Source organism: Ixodes scapularis, unplaced genomic scaffold, assembly GCF_016920785.2.
Source record: "Ixodes scapularis isolate PalLabHiFi unplaced genomic scaffold, ASM1692078v2 PGA_scaffold10__122_contigs__length_95168666, whole genome shotgun sequence".
NCBI classification, from domain to species: domain Eukaryota; kingdom Metazoa; phylum Arthropoda; class Arachnida; order Ixodida; family Ixodidae; genus Ixodes; species Ixodes scapularis.
Window position 1 is genome coordinate 53831246 of NW_024609836.1, and position 13277 is coordinate 53844522.

Genomic DNA, 13277 nt, shown 5'->3' on the forward strand with positions numbered 1-13277 from the left:
GAAGCAATCTGGTCGGTTGAGTACTATCGTTGGCAGCGCGCCTTTGCCGATTCAATTTTTCTTCAAGGAAAGCATTCATGCAGCGTAATCGATAAATTCCAAACCAGGTAATCTAAGCACCAAGGTAATCGGAATAAGAATACTTTCCTGGAATGTGGGGTATAAATGGTAAAGCAGGTAACACAGTTGTTAGGTCCTTAAAGCCCGAACAGGCCAAAATTGAGCCATACCTTGCCTATTTTGCTCAAAGTCTTGGTTTCTTGGACCTAACTGGCAAACAAGTGCCGAGGCTAGCCTTCACACAGTGGCGCAGTGACAGGGGGAAGGGGGGGGGGGGGGGGGGACCCGGCCTCTGGTACTAAGTGTTCCAGTCACTTGCGTATGTATGTGTGTGTGGGGGGGGGGCCGCCCCCTGCCCTCCCCGCTTTACTAGTTGCAATCTCGTCGGAAAGTGAAAGGGGGGCGGAGAAAGGGGGCTAGATTACGAAAAACCAAAGGGTCCCCGGGTGCCGGATGGCTTAGCTACGCCCCTGCCTTCACTGCTCGTATTTTGGTTGTAATCTGACGTTTTTAGGTATTGATTGCCAAACAAGTGCCAGAGTTAAAGTTCACTTCTGGTTGTTGGGCTTTCATGTGGCAACTTTAGCCTAAATTGCCAGTTAGGTGCCAGATTTAGACTTCACTGCTGGTTTTTAAGACCGTACGTGCAGTGGAGCACCAACTTGTTTTTGAGCAGGGGTGCAAACCAGACCCCCCCCCCCCCCCAGGGCCGGGGGCGGTGCCCTTGGAATCCCTTGGGCGCCGCCGGCCAGTGTTTCCCCTGCCCAGTAGCGGCTGTTTCAGGGGAGGGGGGGGGGGGGGGGGCAAAACACATGCCTTGCCTTCCACTTTGAGGACCGGGGGGGGGGGGCAAGTGCCCCTCTTGCCCCCCCCCCCCCCCCCCCCCCCCCCGGTTGGTACGAGCATGGGTACGTGGAATTTTTGCCTTACGTCTGGCACTTACAAATTCTGTGGCCACCCCCCCCAAAAAACGACAGAAACGCCAAAAAAAGTGCTTCACCACACACTCCTTAAGATAAAAACCGTATTATGCTCAAGTTACGCCTCTAAAGTGGGTAATTTTGTACCAAGTTAGGCGTTCCTCCGTCGTGCTACGAGGGGAGTCATTGGACTTTTACTGAATTTTTGCAGAGAAGATAGATTACATCGTAATTTGAGTGCAATTGTGGAGGAAGACCACATCAGGCATTTAGAGGCTTGGGAAGACCTATCCTTACCTGCTTCCTTGTCCGCCCTTCCATCGACCGCTTCATGATTATTGGTCATTGGTGCTGCTGTCACAAAAGCTGCCGTGAATCAATAAGAACATCAAGTTATACATGGGCCATTCTTTTGTAGCATACATATTTTTCTTGCAGCTCAGGCGTACATAAAGCAAGCAACCTTTCAAAAAGCAGCCGAGTTCACTACTTTGACTGGTATACTAATGAAACTCATTTGATTATTAATAATTATAATAATAATAATACATTTTTTTACATTTAAAGTACACATATAAAAATAAACCTGCCAAAGCCTCATTGGGCCTGTCTGGCAGCGTCTGACAGTCAGCAAATGAAACACACACACACAAATGAGAATTAGAAACGAAACCAAAACTAACGTCAACAAGGGGAGGGGAGGGGGGTTATACCTTAATGTTTTTCAACACTTTCCTCAGTTTATACCTAACCTAACCTAACTGCCCAACTCCCTTACATATTAGCTAATGGGAGCGCCTCCTCTAAATTATGTCGAATCTATGAAACCAGTTAGACGTCTCCCTAAGTCCCACTTCGACGTTCCCCACCGCAAAGGCCGTTTGGCAAACCATCCAACGTGACCTCACCCTCAAAACAGTGGGTAGCATGAAAGCCGCATTAATTCAACACGCCCGATATATTTTTGTTGTTGAAATGTTGTATATTTTGTTTGGTTTATGCTTGGTGAGGGACCGCAGTGTGTGTGTACGCTAATAATATGAGGTGAGAATAAGTCCACAATACATGAGACATTAAGTACAAAGCAGCTACTTTGTGTCATAAAATTATAGAAAAAAGATGTCTAAAACCTCAGTGTCTTCACGCTATTCGATCGTAACGCCATCATTTTGATAAGAAGCTACAGTATGATAAATAATTCTTTACGCGTGGATATATTACAAGTAAGGTAGGATCATAATGAGTACGTGAATTTTGATATTTTTGACCATAATTCATACTGTGTCATCTGTTTAAGTAACAGTCTCAAGTTTTGTGTGCACAGGTTTTTAATGTCAGGTCTAACCTTGTGAGGTGCAAGTAAAATTATTATTAAATTAGGACCGCAGCTCGGCAGCAATCATGCGCGATGTTTCTAATTTCTGTACGGCCGAGGAAAAAATCAATGTTATTAAATGACCTCGACAAATAGATTATTGTTAACAAATACAGAGGACCTTAACTGTTTATTGAACACTCGAAGATAATCGCACCGCGATTGGCCAGTTAAACAAAATAACATATTCAACATAATGAACTATACTCAGCCTTACCGACTAGCGCCAGGATAGACAGGAAATAAATTCCAAGATGTTTCATTTTTGCGGCCGTCTGTAAAAAAGAGTGACGCACACAAGGAATGAATTCACCCTGTGAGAAAGTTGCCGTGGTTCATACCCAACCAGGAAGAACAACACAAAGCCAAAATTTTGAAAATAAGGAACTGCATCTAATGTTAAGTGGACAGGATTAACAGTGACATGTGGGTCTTCTTGGCGAGCCTTCGCACAGATAGCCCAGTCAGTTGCTCTGTGGCCGAGGCATTTTAGTAATCGGGGCAGCGCTCCCTTTCACCGCACCCGCTCTACATGGCGTTGCGTGGCGCTGCGAGAATCAGGCGAGTTCCCTGGTGGCCGCTGACAGTTGCGCCGTCGGAGCACCCTCGACCCTTTATCTTGGATAGCTGACAAGAATGAACAGATGTATTTGCGTGCGGAATTATTCGGTAAATCGTTGAGACATTTTTTTTAGACATGCCAGTTTTTGCTTTTGCGATATATTGAAGTTTTTTTTGTAGATTATTATCTCGTTCATATGGACACCTCCATTCCCCCCGAAAAAGCGTCCATAATGTGAGCTGTCTTTAATAACGAGACAAAAACACGTGTATTTATACTCAATTCGTCCCTGAAAACTTTGTTCATATAGTGCGGGGTATCCGTATTAACGGGATTCATATTTACGAAAGATGGCGGTGTATTGCTTTGTAAAATCAGCAATAATTCAGGCTAATGAAATGTCATATAGAAGCCAGAAGAACCTTGAAAAAATGTTACCCTGATTCTTTGCGGAGGTGCATTATACATTTGGGGAGAAAGGCCAGCACAATGATCGTAAAGTAACGTATGGAGCCTGCTTTTCTTGGTTGACTTCGCGGGCATAATTATTCAAATAGAAACGATGCAGTTTCCACCCGCGTTTTGGAAAATGCACAACTTACATCCCGCTAAATATCATATTTTCTTGGAGCTCCAGAAGTGTCTTGCAATTGTGCAGGTCAGGGTTTTATATTGATCTTTGCTTAACCTGCTTAACCAGCTTGGTTTCTTAGTGGTCACGTGGTGGCGTAATTAGTTTATTTACCGTCTCGAAAAATAAAGTGTAATATTCACTAATATTTCTGTGGAAAATTGGAAACATCCGCATGAATTCACTCAGCAAGAAATACAAAAGTATACAGAACCGAAAGAAACAACAACGACGCAGCAGTGGCATGGTGGAAGGGCAGGGCACTTGAGTATGAATAAAAATGTTGATGTGAATGGAACTCACCGAATCTTCACCAAAGAAAGCGCCAGTTCACGAGTCGATAGGAACAAAATACCTGAAGCCTTTATACTAATCACAAACCTTTGACATATGTGCTCTTGGCACCCAGATTGGAGCGTAAGAGATAATTACCTATATTTTAATTGGTGTAATTATAAAAAAAAAGTACTGCTTGCAGTAAGCGACATAATAAAATGTGCCGGCAAACATTAAAAAAAATTGACACAGCGGGGAAAAAATAATGGGTTGATGCAATTGAAGCGTTTTTTTATTACGAAATGACACCGCATTCTGCAGGCCCATTGTTGTTTCGGAGAAAACAGATGTGGGGCAATGCGCAATAGGTTTGTGCGGCTAAAATGTCGCCACGGAAGCGCGGCGCCACTCTTCCCTCTGACGAGGCGCGCCCATACTTGCTAGGCGTACGCGGAGCAGTTTTGAGAAGTAATCCATTCGTTTTCTAAGTAATTTTGTAATTTCCACGTTACTTCCTTGCGGTAGTAATTTCTAATGTAATTTCGTCACAAATATTTGTAACGGATAACTTTAATTACTCGTTACTTGGAACAAAATTACTAACAAAATACCGGAACAGGAACAATACCAGCAGAGAAAAGAATAACAGAAAAGAGAACACGATCGGTTTTTTTGACCGGTGAATAGGACCACTAGAACAGCGTGCAAGGTATATACCAGGGGGTGGCCAGGCTGACCCGGCCTAAGAGCCGCAAACGAAACCACGAAACTTCCAAGAGCCGGGGGGGGGGGGGGGGGGGGGGGGGGAATTTAAATGTTTTCAGAGTCTGACTGCACGTATAAGTGCACAAGGCTGTACGACAGTACAGCCTTGTGCACTCATACGTAGTAAAGTAATACGTAATAAAGTAGCCAAACCGCGAGCCATATTTATTCTGCCTGAAATCCCTTCTTTTTTTCCTGGGAAAACGCGGAAAGGGGCGGGGGGGGTCCCTTTTTTGGGATCCGCGAGCCGCACTTGGACCAGCAAAGAGCCGCATGCGGCTCGCCAGCCGCGGTTTGGCCACCCCTGGTATATACCAATATGCGAAACACAAAGATCAATAAAGACAACGCCAAGGAGGCGTTGTCTTTTTGATTTCTCAGAGGAGGTAGACACTGCTACTGAGCATCCGCACCGCTATAGCTTTGTCTGCAGAATTCTAGGAATGATTTCTGGTCGCCGTAAGCTGGTGGGATGGCAGGTGTGGTTGCAGCTTTCGCTGTCTTGTCATCTTAAGGCCCATGCACACACTTGCCACCGAGTAGCACCGGCTGAGATTAGACCAATTTTTAAGCCTCTTGCGACGGTTTAGGACCGAATACGCAGCGGCGGAACTGGTTCTAAGCTGCCGCAAGAGGCTTAAAAACCGGTCTTGTCTTAGCCAGCCCTAGTCGGTCGCAAGGGTGGGAACATGCCTTTACAGGTGAACGGAGTGCACCTTCATTCATTCTCTCAAATACATTATTTTAGGGAAGATCGATGGCCGAGTGAGCTAGCGCACACCAGCTCGGAGCGCGGGGAGTTAAAACTCGCGCTGCAGAACCCAGGGAGCATGGACTCAATCCCCATCCCTGCCCGTTTCGATCTGGATGAGCATCGTATCAGCGTGAGGTCGTGAATCACTACTGCCTGGAACACGTTATAGACATCAGGATAACGGTTTTATTGCACTGGCTTCTTTGCTTGTCTACAGCTGAGAAAAGTCGCCCGTTGAGGCAGACAAACTTCATGCTATAGAAACCTATACACAACCCCCAATATAATATTTTATCATTTTACAGGGACTACCATAATCCGGGCGTATAAGAAATAAAAAAGTAGCGATGCGAAACATTTTTGCAAGCATAGAAATTTTACATATTAGACAAAACCCCGAGACTGGGGGAAAAAAGGGCAGCACAACACGAAGTCTCAACTACAGCTGAAATTTATTGGACAGAATATTGTGGGTTCATAGGTAGGGTGGCCATATTTCTCAAGGTAGAAAACGGAACATTTCAACCCGGGGGGGGGGGGGGGGGGAAAGATTGAGTTTGAGCAAGAACATTTAATGAAATAACTGCTCACAGTTCAGTTGCATGCACTCATGCACTCATTTGTAGGGTCCTGTTTCGGGTCCTTCGTTGGTGTGGGCGTATTTTGCCGGCGACTGAAGTTTCCTAAGCTGGACTTTATCCTGCGAGACTCGGTTATAAAAGCCTGCGCAGTAATATGGGAAATTCAACCGCACAAGTAGCATTGCTCGCAACGTTAAGACAAGAAGGCGAGACTTCTCGCTTGTCCTCATGGAATTCATGATTGAAAGGACGCGCTCCACTGGAGCCGTCGTTCCAGGAAAGCACAGAGCCAGTTCCACAACCCGGGAAATATCGGCGTAGCATACATTCTCTGTTTCCATCTCTTTAAAGACTTGCACCCATCTCTCAGAGACAGTATTACCTGACGATTTCCAATCTCACAGTTTCTTTTTAATGCTTTTCTTGACAAGGGTCCACTGGTGAAATAGTGCCTCTTCAAATTCTTCTTTTGTTGTAAGCTTAAAGAATGACAGCAATTCTTCAAGGCTGCTTCGAATTTCCTCCCATTCCGGCATTTTTCGCAGCAGTACCCATTTCAGGTTTGCAGTAGCTCCATAGCTATCTTGCCATTTGTCAAGGTATTCTATGAAGATTCCATAGAAGTCACATACCACTTTCATATAATCATTTTCTTTGATGCTACCAGCTTCAACAAGCTCTTGGAGATGACGTTTAACATCCGTTGTCACGAGCAGCTCTTGTTTTCTGGCCACAAGCACATCTCTTAGAGTGGCCATGTGCAATGCTGCTTCTGTTGCAGAGATGTCAGTTTTTTCAAGCAAGGCCACTGTTTTTTGTAACATGTTTGTTCGAATCTTTGCAAATAGAAGCCACAGCTGAGCGCATGGGAGTTCAAAATGTGCTTTCAACATCGCCGGGCACTTTTCCTGCGAGAGAAAATAGGAGCGCAGCCCTTCAAATATTTCCGAAATTCCTTCGACTGCTGGACCGAGTGACAGGAAACGCGTGCTTCCATATTCCAGCGGTTTGGCATACCCCATGCCAGCAAACCCTCAAAACTCCTCGAGTTCTTCCACTCTCACTGTGTATATGTGGAATTAATTGTAAACCTTTATAATAATAATATAATAATAATAATATTAATTTTTATTTTTGGGTGCCCCAAAAGAACCACATTGGTCTTCTTATTGATACACCAAGAAACAAGCAAAATGAGCAAGCAAGTACATAGGCTCTAAACATTTACTAAAAAGAAAAAAAAACATCAAAGACAACCGTAATGCTAAGGGGCTAGAATTATATCATTTAAATCGCGACGATACATAGAAATTGATGCAGATATATCAAGGTGGGGTGGAGCGAAGGTATTATATAATGACTGAATCCGTAAGGGAGGTGAGGTGTTACATGGCGAGCGAACATCAAAACAAGCACAGTGTCTAGTTACTCGGAATGGAATATGAAAGTTCACTTTTGCAAGGAGTTGAGCCTTTAAGGCGAAGCTCTCCACTTTTGCAAGGAGTTGAGCTTTCAGGCGAAGCTCTCCACCTCAAAGGGCAAGCAACCCACTCCTGACTGCAGGCAGTTGTGTACGATGTGGGCACCATACCCAATGCCAATAACGCTCCTCCCCAGAGCTTTCTGAAGCTTTCGCCCCAGTCGCTTGGCGCCACCGAAGTTTGTGTTCGTGTTGCCTGCACAGAGACCCACAACCTTGGTCTGCAGGGAATACTTCTCAATGACGGTATTGAGATACGAAGGTTGGAGGTTGGATGTTTCGCCGCTGAGGAGAAGACAACTCCAGCACTCTTGTTTGTACCCCGCTTCTTGGATCAAACCACCTCACCAGTGCAGGAAACATCTTTTTCTCTTTCCTGTTTGACGCATCCCCAATCAGCGTGACGTAGGAACAGTTGTTCGGACTTGCTGTCAGTTCTTCCGGCGACAAGGGTGCCAAGACATTGCAGATTATAGCTTCGCACTTTGTACGCGCACTACAGTACTTGGGCTGGAAGGGTTTTTTTAATCAGTTACGACATGCAGTCATTAGACCGAAAGGTCTGCCGTGTCTTATGGTGTGGTAGGCGAACAACGCCTCTGCAGCGGCCACTTTGTCAGCAACAGAGTTTTTAAGAAAAAGTGAAGAAACGCTGGCGCTCACGGACCTGGCCTTCTCCGCATTTTGGGCTTCTGACTTCTGATGTGCTGGCTGATGTCTCTACGGCCTTCATGCGCAAGAGAAAAACATGTTCTACAGGTTCGACAAAGAACTGTGCTGTTACAGTATGTTGGGCTAAGAAACGTATACTCATTGCGAAGATCTTCGTTGAACACACACGTGCGTTCCTTCGCCATTTTCGAAAAATAGTGTACTGTTGCCAAATGAGATTCTACATGCAGGCTATATCCAGTAATTCAAAATAATATTTCTATACTCGCGTCGAGAAAAAGTGTTTGGGGTCTACAACAGTTCTACATATTAATGTCTGGGTAAATATTTTAAAGTACCTACGGTTATTTTTGTAAAATACACTTGTAACGAGATGGCATATAGTTTCAATTTGCTTCAGCTGGCTTGGTGCCAATTTCGAAACTGTGGGCTTCTGCGGAAACGGGACATGATTCTCTATTGAGTCAAAAAGACGGGACGGCTAAAAGGGACCTCTAAAACGGGACTGTCCTGGCCAAAACGGGATGTCTGGTCACCCTATTTATAGTGTACAAGTGCCCCGAAAACCAAAAGGATGAAAAAAGTGGGAGGTTGAACTTCTTTTGTGGGTTAAGAGATCTTCCCCCTCCCCCTTTTGTTTGAGTTAGAAGAGTACCGCTGTTGGTGAATGTCCTCCCTCTCTTGTGCGTTCGGGAAAAAAAAGTTCAACCTTCCCCTTTTTTCTTCCTTTTGATTTTCGGGGCCCTTGTACTCTATAAAACCACAATATTTTGTCCAATAAATTTCAGCTGTGTTTGAGACTTCGTGTTGTGTTGTCCTTCTTTCCCCCCAGTCTCGAGGTTTTGTCTAATATGTTAGACGTTCACCGACTTGTTTGCGCCCTAATATTGTGTTCATAAGAATTTGTTCTTTTATATTTTTTTTGTTATAAGTACCGAAAAAGTAACGTTAAAGTAATTGGTAACGTAACTACTAAAGTATTCCGGTACTTTTCAGTTAAAGCAATGTCTAAGGGTACTCCATCACATTTGAGGCTAGTTCATTTGTAATTGTAATCCATTACATTTATCAAGTAACGGCAGAAGTCTGCCCGGGAGGCCGGTGGGCTCTTCGTGCAGGCCTCGCGCTTGGTAAAGTAACGTAGTGAAGAAAAAAGTGCAGGGCACCAAATATGTTGGTGTAGTCAAATGCCGCAGCATTGTATTAAAAAGAAAGGTGAATATGTGTCTCCCGAAAGGTTTTATTCGTTTTCTGGGAGGCGATTCATGAAAGATCGCCAGAAGCACGAATCGCCGGCTGTACGCAAGACAGGGCTAATTATTCACTCTCAGAAATAAAGAGGGCGTGTACTACTTCCACCTCTTGCACCATAAATAAAGCCACAATTCGACGTACAGTCGTCCGACGTCGAACCGACGGTGCCAATTTTCACGGGGGGCTTGATACTCGAGTTAATTAATTTACTAAAATAGCTAATGTACTCATGAAAGCCTACAAGCCTACAGGAATGTTTCGAGGAGTGAGGAACAACCTAGGTATTCATTATTATGCATTACACCCCTCCAAACATCACATTGAACTAGGAGAGTGTCATCAGGGGGTAACTCTAGCAGGAGACGTAGGTCACACATCCATTTGACACAAGAGTCTGCTTCATGTACTCGTGCCGTTATCAGGAGGAGGTGTGATAACGGAGGAGGTGTGATCTGGAGGAGGTGTGATAACGTATTTATACAGAAAACAAAAATACATAAAAATGATGTATTGGTAGCTCCACAAGGTTGATTTTATGTTTTATTAGCAAAAACAAAGTTCTTGAATTTTAATCAGATTTAGTCTTTCAGTATTTGACGAATTATGTATGTCAAGTTTATTTAAGACAAACGGAAGATTATCGTGAACATTTCAAACCCATAAGTCGTACACTTTAAGGGTATTTTCCAGCGCCCCCTTTCTCTAAAGTCGTGAAATTCGAAAATCGGAGTCAAATTCAAAATAAAGGTAAAATTGTTCATTACATCGAAGGTCGAATCTATATCACACGAGAAGAGCATACTGATATGAATAATAAATAGATATTAAATAAAATTCTTTAAATATTGGAGGAGTATACGTGCAAAAAAAAAAAGAAAAAAAAAATCCGCATTACGCGAACAATGTTTTTTCTTTAAATAGGGAATTTTTAGCAGTCCGAGAAAAGGTTGTGGCACACACCATACCATGCTACAGTAATTTAAGCGGGGTTCAAAAAGAGCTTTATATATAATCAACTTTATACCACAAGACAGTATATATTTAAACTAACACAATTTATTAACATCTTTTAAAATTTTTACCTATATTATTAATAGGAATATTCCAAGATACACGGTCATTAATGTTAACTCCAAGTGTTTTCACATTTCAGACGACTTCAATATCACAGGGACCAAGAACAATATCAAAAGTGAAGATGACATTTGTCGTTTGTGTTGAGGGCGTGGTATATCAGATTCCCTTAACATGCGGTAAGAAATATGTAGGTCAGACTGGGAGATGCCTGAACGATAGGCTCCGAGAACATAGTCTAAACATCAAAAACTATCGGGATGGCCACCTTTCAATGCATTGCCATGACTGCTGGTGCAAACCTTTGTTCGACTCCATGCTCCGTACTCGCTAAACATAAATATAGAATTGTTAGGGAGAGTACCGAAGCGGACGAAATAAAAAGGGCAGGGCTGGGGTGTGTCAGCGTTGCATCTATCGACCTTTTTGATAAGGAGGTGCAGTTCATGCAAGTGGCGGCTAGACCTGGGGTTGGTTGATTGATAGGATCGAAGCGTGTATATATGCCTCATTTCTATGTTGATTAAATAGTTGCAGTCAGCGCTCGTGTCTGTCTTGTCTTTCTTTCTTTTGTCCTCGTCCAAAAAAGCGCTACCATGCCTTTGGCAACCCAAGACATTTGTAGTCTTAGGTCTAAAGACGACTGCCTTACTTTTGCTCGTATTTATATCGTACTCATAAAATAAAAACAGCGAAAGTGAAGAAAACTGATGCACGTTTTTTTTTAGTTTTTTTTTTTTATGGATGGTAAGGAATGAGATCGTATTGCAAACAAAACGCACAGTGGATGACACTACGGAATTGTAGTATCTCTCATCCGACGTCTTGTCACGCGACGGCACGTGAGGTCACAATTGCGCGTTTAAATTTGGCGGAAAAATTTATCTTCTAAATTAAGCGGCAATTTAGTGTGACGTGTCACGGGACGTTACAGACACAGGTGACCTGACTGTGTCACGTGGGGTCAAGTGCTACGTAATGTCCCGGTGTAACCTGGCGTCAGGGTGTTTGCTTAATTTAGCCGGACTTAGGTCCGATACATTTAAGCATGGCAATATGACTGGGCAGCAGAGTGCGCAACGCCTCGGATATTGCCGAAGTTAATTTATAAAACACAGCAATAACATCGCTTACATGATCGTAAATGGCGCTTGTCTTGCGGTGTCCGCGGTGACTACCTCTACCTGATTTTTACCTGATCTGTTTTGTTGTATCCAATCACCGCGTGTCTCGCCATATTGTTGAAGTATTTCTGTATAAAATGTGCATTCCGACAACAATAATTGCACGACTTTATATTTTCGACTTAAAACAATCACATTTTTCTATAGACGTCTTTACCACATACCTTGTGCGATTTCGTAACGATTATTTAGCAGTGTAATGTTTTTTCCGTTCCATAAAATATTTTCGAGCCCCGTTGCTACGTGCAGAATTCACTTTAGCTAATAAGACGCGCGTGTGTGACTAAAAGCGCGTGACGGCGGTCGATCCACACGCGTTGCTTTCGCTTCGACGCGCGCCCCCAATGGCCTTCCTTTGCGACGTCACGAGACGAGCGCTAAGGCCTTCTTCTCTAGGAAGTGTTGGTTATATCGGTGCCTCGCAGTCTACACGATAGTGGCCGAGGCGAGCGGGAGAACCTTGCCCCCTCTCTCGTCATACCGCCACGAAGCAGCGACGAGCGGCAAAAGACCACGCCATGGCCGCCGCAAACCGAGCCGGAGCCGAAGAACGCTGATGAATCAATAGGCGTCTTTCCTCCTTTCCTATCACGCGTAGAGAACCAGAGGTACGAGCTAACAGCGCCTTTGCGAAGCCAGTGTGGACCCAACTTCCCCGGAAATGTACGTAGAAGTCATATGACCCGCAATTCCTCGACGTCACCCTGAAAACCCTCATCCAACCTATGTCCCCCCAGGGACCTACGCCACGCCCAACTCATAAACTCACCGACCTTGTGAACTCACGCCCCTCGTGAAACTCACGAGCTCACCGAACGCATAAACTCACGCCCCTTTTTGATCTCATAAACTCACCGAACTTACAAACTCACGTTCCTCACCGAACTCATGCACTCACCAACCTCATTAACTCACGCCCCTTGCCGAACTCGTGGCTCATGAACTCAATGACTATGAACTCACTAAACTCATGAACTCACCGAAGTCACGCCCCTCACTCAAGCTCCAATTCGCGAGTTTTCGAGGCTTATGAACTCACTTAGCCTCACCTCAGGCCTGATTGGTGAGGGTGAGTGAGGTGAATGAGTGCACTATTTAGTGAGTTTTGCTGCAGCGGTCCTCTGACACGTACATTCACATTTCATATCGAATTTATTTGTTTCATTGTCATAAAAAGTTTCTCTTTGAATAAAACAAATGAACCCCCAGGTAGTGCACCGCCACCTATTCTCGAACATTTTCTTCGATACAGAAGTGGCAGTCCAAACTGTGGTGAGAGGCCGAAAGCGTGCTGTTGCTTTTATCTTGTCTTTTAGAAACCACCTGCGAGGCGCTAGGCATAAGCGTGGACGTCAAAAAAGTGTTTCAGAAGAATATATGGTAATTGCAGAACATAGCGTTGGTTTTATAAAGGAGATCAAGTTAAATAATTTTTGAAAGATATTTTAGCTATTATTTGTCATAACCGTTTTCAGTCGTCATAACTTAATAGTATAAACCCCAAAAGTCAGAGTATTATGTGGACTTCTACATATGAAAGTTGTAATTCGATTAATTAGGTTGCCGTCACCCACGGGTAGCGTTCGTACGTTATTTACAACCAAAGCTACAGGACGCCCAACCAGCGTGTTGGCACCGCAAAACCCAGCGTCCAGCTGACGTTCGCTTTTCCACTCGCTGGCCTAGCTA